This window comes from Labrus mixtus, chromosome 22, assembly GCF_963584025.1.
Source record: "Labrus mixtus chromosome 22, fLabMix1.1, whole genome shotgun sequence".
In the NCBI taxonomy this organism is placed as follows: domain Eukaryota; kingdom Metazoa; phylum Chordata; class Actinopteri; order Labriformes; family Labridae; genus Labrus; species Labrus mixtus.
In genome coordinates this window covers 19700363-19714362 of record NC_083633.1, presented here as the reverse complement: position 1 = coordinate 19714362, position 14000 = coordinate 19700363, and the positions used below count along the sequence as shown (strand labels likewise).

Sequence of the window (14000 nt, the reverse complement as noted above, 5' to 3'; positions counted from 1 at the left end):
GAAGAAAGAAGATGAACTCATTTGTGGTTGTTGACCCCGACGACGGCGGCGGGGCCGATTCCATTTCCTCTCTGTCACTGAGACACGTCCAGCAGCTGCTTCCTACACCAACTCGTTTCTTTAGTCCGACATTTTCTGTGCTTTACCCAATTCAACCAAATCACGGCAAGGATTCAACAAAACTGACTCAGCAAAGGTAGCCGTGTGAAAATCCAATCCTACATTTTTATAAAGGCCAGACGAGGACGGCAGAGGACACAGATTTTAAAATCCTGAAATGTAGCTTCCTGTTTAAGGTCATGTATTTGACAGGTTGACTATGGACAGCTTACTGAAACTATGTCTATTTCAAAATCCATTTTTTATAGTGGTATATAAATCAAAAACAACAAATATTCCCCGGTTACAGCTCGAAGAATGTGAAGGATTCCTCCCTTTCTCTCTGCAAGATTTAAGATTTCTGAATTTCAGACTAAACACACAAAACACCTTGAAGTTCACCAGCTGGGGCACTGGTGAGGCGGTGGTTGGTGTGCGCGGCCCATGTATGGAGGCTGTGGTCCTCAGGGTGGGCGGCCCGGGTTCAGATTCGACCTGTGGCTACCTTTCCCGCACGTCATTCCCCACTTTCTCTTCCTGATTTCCAACTCTATCCACTCTCCTATCTCTACAAAAAAAGGCCCAAAAATAAATCTTAAAAAAAGTAAAAAAAAGAAGTTCACCGTGCAGCAGTCACAGTATAGAAACGAGACTCCCCTCCTGTTGGCTCGAGGTGAATTCTCCAGATAATATCCTGCTGCGTTCTCACATCAGCGGGGGGGGGGGGGGGGTCGTCTGTCAGGAGAAACTCTGGGTGAAGTCAGAGCGAAAAATGTGTCTGTTTGCGTTCACATTCTGCAAGTGTGATTGCTCTGTTACAGTTAGTCCAAAATAAATTCTTCCGGGGAGATCTGTGGCTGTAGTTAACTATTCTTAGCAGGAGGGGGGGGGGGGCTCACATTCCCTCTGTCTCTAAAATGCCACACAGCACAGAGACGAGGTAGAGAACCCAGCAGGAGGGTGTGTGATAAAAAAAAAAAGGTCAAGTGTTGAACAGTGGTGTATCGGCACATTGTAGCACAAACACTCATCAGACGTTGGAAAAAACTGAAACACAGCGAGGTGTGAACGTCATGCTTAGAAAGAAAATACAAGAAAATTGTCTCGTTACTTTGAGGGGGCGGGAGGAGGGGGGGCACTAAGACTACAGAGGGTATAATCAGCTTTACACACTTTAAATCTAATACTACAATCCAGGCCCAAAGCCAGATGACCTCTACCACCTATATCTGATGTTACATCTTTGTTTTATTAGTTATAGAAGTGCTGTCGGGTGACAGGACTTTCCTTATGCAGGATGGTCGCCCTTACGTCCTTCAGTGACTGACTCCTTTTCTGTATCAGAGCTGGGATAGGGGGGATGATCCCAGAAAAGCTACTCAGCAGCAGCAGCAGAAAAGACACAATGGCTCCAAGTAACAGCTGATAAGGAGAATATTCTGACCCTGACACATCCTGACATCCAGCTCATTTCACTCAAAACAACCTCTACACACACTCGGGCTGCAGACAACTTTTTAACATGACAACAAGAGAAGGTCCTGCAGAAAACACGTGTTATATTCAGGATTTAACACTTGGTTTGTGGTTGTTTTGCGTCATACTAAAAGTCCACAACATTTTCTCTTTCTCACAACACATCAACATGTTTTTGCTCTTAAAAAAAGCTCCTTTAAATTCTGCTATACACGCCTTGTGTTTGGAAACTGTAAAGCTCCTGACAAGCCATAAGCCGCATTATCCTGAAGCGGGATAGGAAGGATAGAGAGGGGAGACACCATCGTCAAGTTAGCAACGTAACATGAGGACTTCCTGTCAAATGTTCAGCAAAAAAATAAAATATTCTTTAGGTACACTTCTAATATGAATTTATAAGGGCTTATATGTATTTAAAGAGCATGCAGTGGGATTTATAGTGTGAAAATGTCATTACATCACGTGAAAAAATGAGTTGAAATGCTCCTATAAAGGCATGAAAGCGTCATTGTGTTTACCAGACGTTGGTGCTTAATTATTTGTTTAAACAGAGTACACATAATCTGTGTGTTTAATATAACATTTTACAAGCTGCAGGGGTTGAATATTAATGTTTAAGGATGTAAAAAGTAAAGTGTATGGCTTATAGTCATATAAAAACATATGGAATTGACACGTTTTAAGCTTTTATTTTGACATCTAAGTCACCCCACATCCGTCTGTGGGATAGTTTCGGTTAGCTTAACGTACCTTGCCACAAAGGTAACTCTACCCCCTCTCTCGTGAGTCAGGAAAGAAAACATAATGTTCAACTTTATTTGAAACAACCACTAAAATCAAGTATCCACGGAAACATGTTTGTGTCCACTTAAATTCTGCTTTTTTCGGTTGATTTAAAAGCTACAGTACAAATGCAGCAGTAGCAGCTTCTAGTTCGTCAAAGTGAGTGGCAGATCGTGAGAGCCAATCAGGAGTCTGGAAGCTCGGGGCGACAGCCAATGACAGGCCGCGATTGGCGCTCCGGCCGCATTGATTCCGTTGCAGGAGGCTGCCTTGGGGGTTTCGGAGGCGTCAAGTGTTAAACATTCAGACGAAAAGAGACCGGAAGTACATCGACCTGACTCACGGAATAAAAACCGGGCAGCTTGTTACGATTACATTTTTAATGATAAAGTACATTAAATATACCAGTTAGCGTGACTAAACATCTCAAACCATTATATTTATCCGATCAAATAAAATATCACCGTACACTGACGTTGTAAAAGACGTTTTTTTGGTTTTATCTCAAATTTGAATTATGTTTTGTGCTATGTTCTAGCCACCACTTTAAGCTCATTTAATTCCCTTATTGTGTCTTTACTTATTATAATGTGAAACACTCATAATAAGAACAATATCGTAGATTGTTATCACCCATGTTTGCAATGTTGGTATCAACTAAAAGGAAGAAATTGGAAAACAAAATTTTAATTCCGTGTGGGAAATAGTATTTGGGATTAATACGCTTCATATAAACACGCCTAATGTAATTTTTAAAACAGATTTGTCCATGTATTCCTCGTCCAAAATCTTAATTTCCACGAACGTTACGTTATAAATAAGACTTTTACTTTGTAAGACGATACCGGAAGTCCTCTTATTAAGCAGCGCTAGCTTACCGTTGGTGGGTTTGGCTAGGTAGGCCTCGGTGAATACAAATAAGCACAAAGTTTACAATGATAAAACACATTAAATCATGTTTGATAAACGCACAACTACGTAAATAATTCCACAAAACCGTCCGATAAAGTCCCAAAACCCGCGACGCCATGTCCGGTTTCACTTTGAAAAAGCTACCGTTAATGAGCAAACCGTCATTCAGCCCCCGCAGTAAACGCGACCGTGTCCGCTGACAGATGCAATCTCACGGGCTTCGACAAGTTCCATCCGCCCGCTAACAAAACTACCGGAGGGCTCACCTTGCTCTCAACTCGACGGGGTCCTCCTCGATCACATCGCTGCAGGTAGTATTTCCCCGGACAAACTGGAGCCGTAAACGTCCATGGTCCCGTACCAGGAAGTCCAGAGGAGCACTTCTCAAACTCTCTGTGTGTGGGAAGCCGAGCTGCAGGATCCCAGCCAGGTAGCAATGCGCCGCCCGCCGGGCTCATCTGACCTCACCGGGCGGAGGAGGATGGAGCTGCTGCTGAGTCCAGCCTGCGACAGTCCTCATTATTACACATGACCCACTGTTACCAAAACACACTGTGACATTTTAATTATCATCTTTAATTTTTTATATCTGTTATAAATAATGAATTAATTACAGGTCCCGAGTCCTGTTTATATAGAATAGAATAGAATAGAATAGAATAGAATTACTTTATTGATCCCAAACTGGGAAATTGTGGCGTTACAGCAGCAGGTTATCCAAACACACAATATTAGCAAATCTAAACACAATATAATATTAAATACAAAGTAAATAAGCACTAAAAATATCAAAACTAAGAATGATAATATATACAACCAGGATTTAACTAAGCATTACTAGTCTTAAATATGAAAGATTAAATGTAAACGCAAAAACAGAGTTGTAAATGGACAGTACTGACATAGGGAGCTGTGCAATAAAGATAAACTTTATTGAAATTTTTGCATTACAGCAGCTCAAGAAAACAGGAGATGGGAATATAATTATTAAAAATAAAAATAGAAGTTAAAAATCAAACATATTTACATCAGTTAAATAAAAAAAAATACAACAATGGAAGATTACACAGTATCTACACTGGAAAGAGTTATTGTTATTAATAAAACACACACAGTGTGTAGCATGAGGTGGTGATGCTGTTAAAGAGTCTGATTAAACAGTCTGATGGCAGATGGGATGAACGACCTGCGGTAGCGCTCTGTCTTGCAGGGTGGGTGTCTCAGTCTGCTGCTGAAGGAGCTGCTCAGTGATACTAGAAGTTAAAGTGCAGGAGTGCAGACATGTTATCAGCAGAGACTATTCAATATAACGGCGAGTAGACAGACAAATGAAGTGAACTGTCATTTCTACTATCAACTATCATTTCTGTACAGCCTCTTAAACAGGAAATGGTGAATAAAATAAAGTGCCAGTAATGTATTCACATAGCCTTGCAATAATAATAATAATGTTTTATTATGTTTACCAAACCACTTTGTGCAATAACATGTTACACTTTATGTGCACATGTCTGTGTTACACTGAATATTCTGACTACAGCTGATCTGTTTTTTAAAATGTATTTTTAAAATCTATATTGTGGTCGATCTATGTTTTGTACATTTCTATTTTTTTTATTTTTATTTAAATACTGTGTTCACTTTTTGTTTGCATTCTTTGCTCTGTGCTGCTGTAAAACTGTAAATTTCCCCGTTGTGGGATAAATAAAGGATTATCTTATCTTATCTTAAAACAAATATGGCCATGATTTAGTCCATCATGGTTTTAAACACAGACAGTGAAGTGAATAACTCAAATCCAGTAGGCCTATACTGAAAAGTTAAATAATTATAAATCATACAACATTAATTATAAATACCATCGTACCACTCGAGCCTGTCTAGACAGTAACTCATACTTGTTTTGTGTCTATGTTTTGTTGTTTTGCGTTGTTTGATAGTTTTTTCTGTCTCTGTAGTTGTTTATGAACATTTTGGTTGTTGTTTTGTGTCTTTTTGTTGTCTTTGTTCCTGCATCTTTGAGGGTTTCTTCGTCTCTTCATAGACACATCACGTCTCAATGGCACGTATGGTCTGTAGCCTCTACAATTGTGGGAATTGAACGATTGCTTTATACTCTTTATTTATTGATCTGCACATTAATGAACGTACATGTAAATGCACCAGATTGTAGTCCCTTGGCTGATTTCCATCTGTAGTCCATCGGCAGGTTTGTGGTTCACACGTTTACAAATTTACATCAAACCACAATGACAAGCAAAAAACTAAAAACAACATTAAATGAAGTTATTATATCGCCCAAACCACACCCTGGATCACCTGACACTGAGCCATATCACTCCACTCTGTTCTCTTCCTCTCATCCATCCTCCCTCCTTCCTCATCCCTTCATCCTGTTTGTCTTATTCTAGGAACAGTCTGAGCAGAATTACGCCTGATTGAAGTTATGTGCAGATTAAAGCACAGATTATATATATCGTGGTTCTGTTGCAGGTCTGTCAACATCTGCTCTCCACCATCATCATCATGTGTTTGTAGTAAATGAAATAATAATTACAGCTGCAGAGCAGGAACAGCTGTGAGCCGGTGTGTTCTTCCTCATGTTCATACTGACCTCTACAGGCAGAAAGGAGCACTGCTCGGGGGACACAGTGAGGCTGCTGGAGAAACAGTTTTTAAATACTTCACAATGCTGGATTTAGTTTTTACACATCAAGCCAGTTAGACATGTCATTAATAGTGATATAACAGGAATATTAAAGGCAGATTTCATTTCAAAGCATCCAGTTTTAAACACCTTGTGAAAAAAGGTTTTGGGTGTTACAAATCAAATCGTATCATCAGCAGCTTTGGTTCAGCCATGCAGCCGTACTGTGTGTTTTCGTGTGTTTCACTTCTGTTATGGCGGCCTGCAGGCCCTGAAGGAGCCTTAAACACACAGGCAGAGTGTATAATGAGGGCTGGGTATAGGGCTGCACTATTTACATTAGGGAGCATACTGTTTATAGAGAGGAGTGGCTGAACCCCCCCCCCCCCCCCCCCCCCCCCCCCCCCGGCGCTGCACATTATTGACTGCAGAGCGCTGTCTGCACCTGGTTCTTCTAATGCATGACACATTCATGAGGAGGTAAACACAAGAGCCAAGAAAACTGATCTGACTCCTCATCCATGGAGGTTACATGCAAGTTACAAGTAACCAGCAGTGAAACAGGCTTTAATGGCTGCAGTGTCAATCAAAGTTAGCTTATTGAAAGTGCTTGTTTTTGCCACTGACGCGCTCAGTTTGTTATTCTCAGTGTGTGAGTGAACGGCAGAAAGGATTCCTGCTGAAATATTCATACCAAACAAATGTTGTTTAACGAGATGTGTTCAGTTAAAGGGGACCACAAGTGTCGACAACCGCTCATCAATTCAGTTAAGTTCGGTTTAGAGACACTGAAGGTTTTCTACCACCGAGTATCGACCTTCTGCGACGACGTCAGCCTCGATCTGAGTCAGCGATTGATTTGTTCGTTTGCAACGTGTCGTGTTCATTTATTGGACGTGTCCGTCACTTGTCGAGGACACAGGCAGCGGTGAATCACAAAGGTAGGCTAAACACGAGGAAGAACACACAAAAGAGCAAAAGAGTTTGAATGTGTGTGTGGTCTGATCGATCAATGAGCCTCAGCAGTGATGTAAAGTGTTTTTAAAGTCCAGTTTGTGACAGAGCTGCAGGCCTGTTCCTCTTACCTTTGTTAGCACTCGGCAGCGTCTCTGCCTGTTTGTTATCCTAATGTGTCACATGATGATGTTAAGCGGGCAATGAGAGGAACACGACTCCGACCTGCTGTGAGTGTTGATTTCATGGCCTATTAAACTGGAAATTGTGGGTCTGCTGTGTTCAACACCAGTTCCACCTTAAAGTGCACAACGCAGCCGCACACTGGTGACAGGAGAGACTCGGATGTGCATTCTGATCACATCACAGTCATCCTCAAAGTCTTCATTTTTATGGGATTAATTCACACTTTTCTACAAACACTGCAAAGAACGGAGAGAAGAGAAGAAGATTGGTGCAGGTGCAGATCACAGGTGTTCACTGTCAAATCAAAATTACAACGTGTGTTTTTTTTAATCAACTGAAGGTTCACAGGAATGAAATGTCACCTCAAAGCTCTGTTGGGCGTTGTCGTGCTCACAGTCATCTCAAAACACACAAACAAACACATCAAGGCAGAGATCAAAGCCACGTGGTCTGAGATCCGGCACACGCCCAAACAGGTCTAATGAAGGTCGAGATATTTAAACACATCCTAGAGATTTACTCATAGAGATATGTTTTTGTCAGACAGGTGGCCTCCTCTCCATGTTGAATCTTGGTTTAAAAGAGCCAGATGTGGATTTTGAAGTCTCTACATCAGGGTTTTTACTTTCCTCTTGTGAGCTGGCGTCCCCCAGGTATGCGTCCTCGGCCCACTGCTCTTTTACCTTTACACCTCAGGGGACTCGCCGTGAAACACCTGAAGTTTGCAGAGGACACCGCCGTCATCGGTCTCATCCAGGGCGGTGACTTGTCTGCTTACAGACGGGAGGTGGAACAGCGGGCCCTCTGGTGCAGTCAGTACCACCTGGAGCTGAACCCGTTAAAAACTGTGAAGGTGACAATGGAGTTCAGGAAAAACCCATTTATTCTTGTACATTTTAGTCTTTGATTGTTTTGTGTGTGAGCAAAAACCTGGCCCCAAAAAAAAGCTGATTCTGATTCTGAGCACAAGATGGCAGCATCATACCACTTCACCTGCTTGTGTGCAGTGATTCCTCTGCTTACTGTTTTAAATATATTTCTCCGGTTTCTTCTGTCTTCTGCCAACAAGCTTAAGCGTTGCATAAGCAGAACAATCCAGTGAATATTTCGTCTAACAAAGGGGGGGGGGGAATGAGTCACTTCCTCTCTTCAAAGGAACGAACAAGAAATGGTGGGAAAAAAAAGAGGAGACAAAAAAAGAAAAGACAAAGCGTCTCCCAGGCCTTTTCTTTGATCAACACTATAATTTAATTACCTGCATACCAAAGAGAGCTTTTTTATTTCAGCATTTGCTGTCTCACTCGTCTTCTTTTCTACCCTCCTGTGAATTCAAAGAGAAAGTTTCAGGAAGTTCAAAAAGTCTCGCTCCTGCAGCTTGAGAGCCAATTTACTCGGCTGCGTACATTACAGAAGCTTAAAGTACAAGACAGAAAAAAAAGGAAATATACTTCAGTAATGTGGCTCTGGGCTGCACGGTGGTTAGCTCTGTTGCCTCACAGCAAAGAGGTTCCTGGTTTGAATCCCGGTCGGACAGGAGCCTCTCTGTGTGGAGTTTGCATGTTCTCCCCTGTGTGGCTGGTTGTCTGGCTCTATATGTCAGCCCTGTGATTGGCTGGAGAACAGTCCAAGGTGTAACCCCGCCTCTCGACCAACGGCTCCAGGTCCCCGCGATCCCACATGGGAAAAGCGGTAGAAGTTATTTTATTCTTAAATTATTGAAAAGTGTGGTGTACATTTGTTGTTTGAACTTTTTCTCTCTTAAATGACATTTCATGATAGTTCAGTATTTATGGGAGTCCCTTTTTGTTGAATTTCATCGCCTTTCTGTGCGGCCCCTGTCCCCCCGTACATGCTCTCCCCGACTTCCTCCAAAGACATGCTTGCAATAGGTTCTTTGGTGACTCTGATTTACCAATTTGTCTTTGCACAATGTCATGGTAAAATACAGTTTTTTCTTTCTTGATGTTGCACAAGGAGAGCTTTTTAAAAAATATATTTTTTTCTTTCTACTTTTGCACCTGACATCAATACAACGACACAGCATCAAAAAATAAATAGAAATTGCTGTTTACTCCCCAAACACACATTCTGAATGATGCTCATAGAAAGTAACATCCTGGCTGTGAGTTATAAGACACAGCAGCAATGTTTTTCAATGTATTTCTTTGACTTATTTGCTGCATAAAATCCTCTAGATTGGGAAGAAAATGTAAGGAAATGCTTTCTTACTCCTGAATGAGATGTGTCCTTGAGTAAAAAGTTGAACCGGATTTGAAAAGGGAACACATCCTGTCCATGACCTCAGTGTGTTTAGTCATTGTCCTGGCCTTCATGTTGTTGTGATTCCTTTCTTGTAGGACTTTCACCTCCTCTCGAGCTTCCTGCACAGATAACTGTTTTGACACTTTAATCTATACGTGCAGAAAACTCTCTGGCCGCTCTGATGCCTCCCTTTTGTGCTTCCTGCTTTTAAATATTGCAGATCATCTTTATTAGCCCGAATCAAACAGTGTTGTCTTCCTCTCATTTCTCTCTCACGTGTTTCTCTCCGGCCCACTCTCTTTGCTTCTCAGAGCGTCCCGTCGCGTCCCCCTCACAGGAAGGAGGCCTCGGCGTTCCCGTCGGGAATGTGACAGATTGAAGACCGATGCGTGCTGCTGTATGTGTGTGTGTGTGTGTCTTCAGCTCCTGCGGCATCCTCTCTTGATTTCCTGCTCCTTGTGAAGGCGTGAATAATAGACTAGCTGTGAGATTTGGTGGTTTTAACGGCTTCTCGTACCTTCAAAAGAAATTCACACGGTGCCAACAAATAGCCTGCTGATAAACTGCATAATGCATTCATGGTGCTATATCTCACCTGCATGCAAAGCGCTCTCCAAACACACCTCCATTGTTCTGGTGTTTAACTGAGCGTGACTTTAACTGTTTTCTCCTGCAAACAATGTCTCTGTGTTTGGGTCTATAGATCCAGTATCACTGCTCTCTTCTCTCACTATAAATAGTTTCTCATTGATCTTTGGGATTTATTCTCGTGTGAGTCATTTGGAAGCAGCTGAGAGGCTTCATGACGGGAGCTTTAAAGGTTTTTTAGGCTTTAAGAAATGAGGGAAAGATTGGAACCAATCTGTGAAGTCTGTCAGGATTCTGGAATATCTCATTTTCTATTTCTTTATCATGAGAAATAGCATTTTTTCCAACATTGGTTTTACAAATTTACTCAAATGTATTGATAGTATCTGATAGTGTTGTAGTACTTAAGATCGGTCTTGGTCTCGAGACCACTTTTTGAAGGTCTCGGCCTCGACTTGGAATCGAAAGCATTTTGACTCGGTCTTGCCTCGGTCTCAGACTGGACGGACTCCAGATTTTAAATCAAGACCACCACAGAGAGGCTATTTTTTTTATCTCATCTCATTTCCCCTAAAACCTGAGCCCAATCGATGCCGCAGGTATAATTTGTTCCTTTTTTCAAGATGAATTTAAACCCAGGACTGTGCAAATCAAAAGTCCATTGTCATATTTTGCTCATTGCAGATTTTCAGGGACTACAGAACCGTTTGACAAAAGTTCAGAACCAACCAAACGTTGGGATTTATTTTTCTAAGAAATCGGTGAAGCCAAGCATGAGTAGTGTGCAGGACTTTTTATTTTTTAATGTGACGGTTCGATGTCCGACTCAACTACGTCATGAGATACTTGGATGTGTGAACGCCTTCTTAAAAAAAAGATTTTAAAGGAATCAAATAACCCAGAATGCTTTGCTTCATGGCCCAAAAGCTGTTTCAAATCTCTGAGAAGGATACCGTTGATTTATTTGGAGAAATTGAAGGAAGCTAAGTGCTGCCATTGGCAAACGTGGCCTTCCAAAGTTCACATTTGTTGAATTCATTTATTATCTTGGACCTTACCTTGGGGGTTTTGTAGCCTCCTGGGCATCATGTGATGAAGTGGTCGTCGTCAAACTCTCTCTTTTTTCCCCCCACAGTTGGACTCCTGAATCTTTTAAGGGGTCACTTAATGTGTGATTGAAGAAGCAGCAATTCAATTTTGAGTGCAAACAAACCTTCTGGCTGCTTTCATACTGAAAGTGATCCTACAAAGGGGGGGGGGGGGGATAAAAGCAAATGCAAAAGAGAAAAACATCCAAGAAAGAATAAAAATCCTGAGCTGCAGACCTGCTCTTGAATTACAGGCCACACATGGACAATAATAGAGCTTTAATACGATCTATCCATGGGTAGAATCCACAGACTGAGGGCACTTTATTGTATGCCTTGCCTGAACCCTTGCAATCAATATTTAATAACAGACTAGGTGGACTGGTGCAGTGATGAAAGGGGGGGACGCCGTAATGTGCCCAAGAGTTCATAATGTACACAATAGTGGATATTTGTAGAACCAAGTTGTAAAAATGAAAAATATAGATGCTTTGCAGGTTGCAGCTTTTGGCTGAACTTGAGGGAATCTGCAGATTTATTACACCAATATTGAAACTCGCTTTTTATTTCATTAAAGAAGCAGCCAGTATTGTCCAGACCTTCCCATTTTGAAAAACCTTATAGAACCGAAGATCTCTCCTCTGATGTAACCTTCAACGTGTGAATTAAAAAAAAGTACCTCGGTTTCATTCAAACACTTCAAAAACCCTCTTTGTGAATGTAAGGTGAAAACTTAGACCTTTGACTTCTCTTTCCTCTCTCTCTCTCTCTCTCTCTCGCTCTCTCTCTCTCTACTGGGGATGCAGTTGTGACGGTGAGACAGTATACGGGAGTGGATCGGACACAAAGTGGACATACAGTGGACAGTCTCGCCCAGGACAGCGGACAGCACAGGGAAAGAGGACAGCGGTGGCCGGTGCCCCCGATAAAGGGAACCCTCGCTCGGACCAAAATATAGTTTGCTGGTCCTCGATCAGAGTTGGACCTCTTATTCTAATCATCGGCCAATTCAAGCTCGTGATAGGCTTTAATCCTGACAAAGAAATTTAAATGTTAGCGTTCAAAAGAACTCTCTAACTCTGGATAAAAAACTGTTACTGAAGGTCTAATTCAACAATTTGGGAAATAAAGTACTTACGCTAGCCAGTTAATCGCAATATAAACTGTCAGAGAAACATTGTGATAGTGGATTGAAGCCATGTTAACGCCATGACTAAGCTTAATTTACAGCAGATTTTATTTTAACTAACAAATTATAGGACGCTTGGATGGTTCTTCTTCACCTTCTGCTGCTAGCATAATCCTAACAAGCCTTTTATTAGCAGGTTAGCTTACCATCTGCAGCTGATTAACAACTGGCCAGCTAGTATACATTTAGCTAGCTAGCCTTTTATTAGCAGGTTAGCTTACCATCTGCAGCTGATTAACAACTGGCCAGCTAGTATACGTTTAGCTAGCTAGCTAGAAAGTCTTTTATTAGATGGTTAGCCTGCCAGCTACAGGTGATTAACAACTGGCCAGCTAGTATACGCTTAGCTAGCTAGCCTTTTATTAGCAGGTTAGCTTACCATTTGCAGCTGATTAACAACTGGCTAGCTAGTATACGTTTAGCTAGCTAGCTTGAAAGTCTTTTATTAGATGGTTAGCCCGCCAGCTACAGCTGATTAACAACTGGCCAGCTAGTATACGCCTAGCTAGCTTGAAAGTCTTTTATTAGATGGTTAGCCTGCCAGCTACAGGTGATTAACAACTGGCCAGCTAGTATACGTTTAGCTAGCTAGCTAGCGAGCCTTATATTGGATGGTTAGCTTGAAAGCTACAGTAGCTTAAGAACTAACCCTACACGTAGTGTATTCAGGAGCACAATTAAATGTACTTCCCTAAATGTCCAGCTATTCATTTAAGCTAAAAGGTCAAAAAGACGTTCGCCATTAGAATTATCTGCGTAACAAGGACTCCAAGGATCCCCATCCAGCAAGTTTTTTTTGTAAAGAGATAAGTGAATTAATGATACAAAACTCACTATAAAAAAATCATCAAGCTTGCTAACATACATGCTTTTGCTTTCGGTTAGCAGGCTAGCTAGTTTTTGGTTAGCGAACTAGCCCTACATGTAGTTTTGAAGGACCAGGCTCGAATACAGAAATATTTTGGCAGAAACGTATTTCATGACCTTACATTTTAAAACCTATTTCCCAAAATGTCAAACTATTCCTTTAAGATTCTAGCTGACATGCTTCCTGCTTCTTAATAAGTCGAACATTTAGCTGAGATCTCAACGATTGGAGGGTTCCCCGGACTACGCTCGATTGTTTGTCTTAATCGCTCGACTGTCACGCATGGACTTGGGCTACACAGTAATATACATACACACACTCTGATGTATATTTACTATGTTTGGTGAGAACGACAGCATAGTGAGTTGTCACTGGGGATGGAGTCAACTTTACTATGTGGTAGAAACAAAAAATGTGAACACGAAGGGGGGAAAGATAGAATGAGAGAGACTATGAAAGAGAGAGGAAGAGAGAGAAGAATGGCAGGGAGAGGTTGAGAAACAGTACAACATCAGACAGCCACTGGAACATAACAACACAGAGAGAGACAAGTATTAGGAAAAATGGTTTAATATAGGAGACAGAAGCAAAAAACTGCATCACACAAGAACATACGTTTACAAAAATAATTCTGACTGCTTCAGCTACACAGTTAGTTCACAGAGAAGGACAGAGAAACCGGAAAAATCTAAACAGCTAAAAGCAAAAAGATTTCTAATTAGTTGATCTCTTTATTAAACTAATACATTAATCCACTGAAGGTGACTAAATATTTCTATTCCTTCTTTTTCTATAATTGTCTTTATCGTGTAGACGGCACAATACAGAAGTCAAATGAAACTTACTGCTGTTGTATAGACAAACTTGCTAGAACTATTTAAAAAGCAAAAAAAAAAAAAAAAAAAAACAGAAAAAAGAAAAACACTCACCTACCCTCTGTTTTTTTTC

General features: G+C 41.2%; 1 protein-coding gene across 1 annotated transcript in view; it reads right to left on the bottom strand.

Moving 5' to 3' along the window:
• usp6nl (USP6 N-terminal like) overlaps positions 1-3713 on the bottom strand; it is a 71810-nt gene extending 68097 nt beyond the window's left edge. The window contains exon 1 of the mRNA XM_061030361.1: positions 3537-3713. The gene's annotated coding sequence lies outside the window, so the exon portion shown is untranslated. The remainder of the gene's footprint in view (positions 1-3536) is intronic.
• Between the last annotated feature and the right edge of the window lie 10287 nt (positions 3714-14000).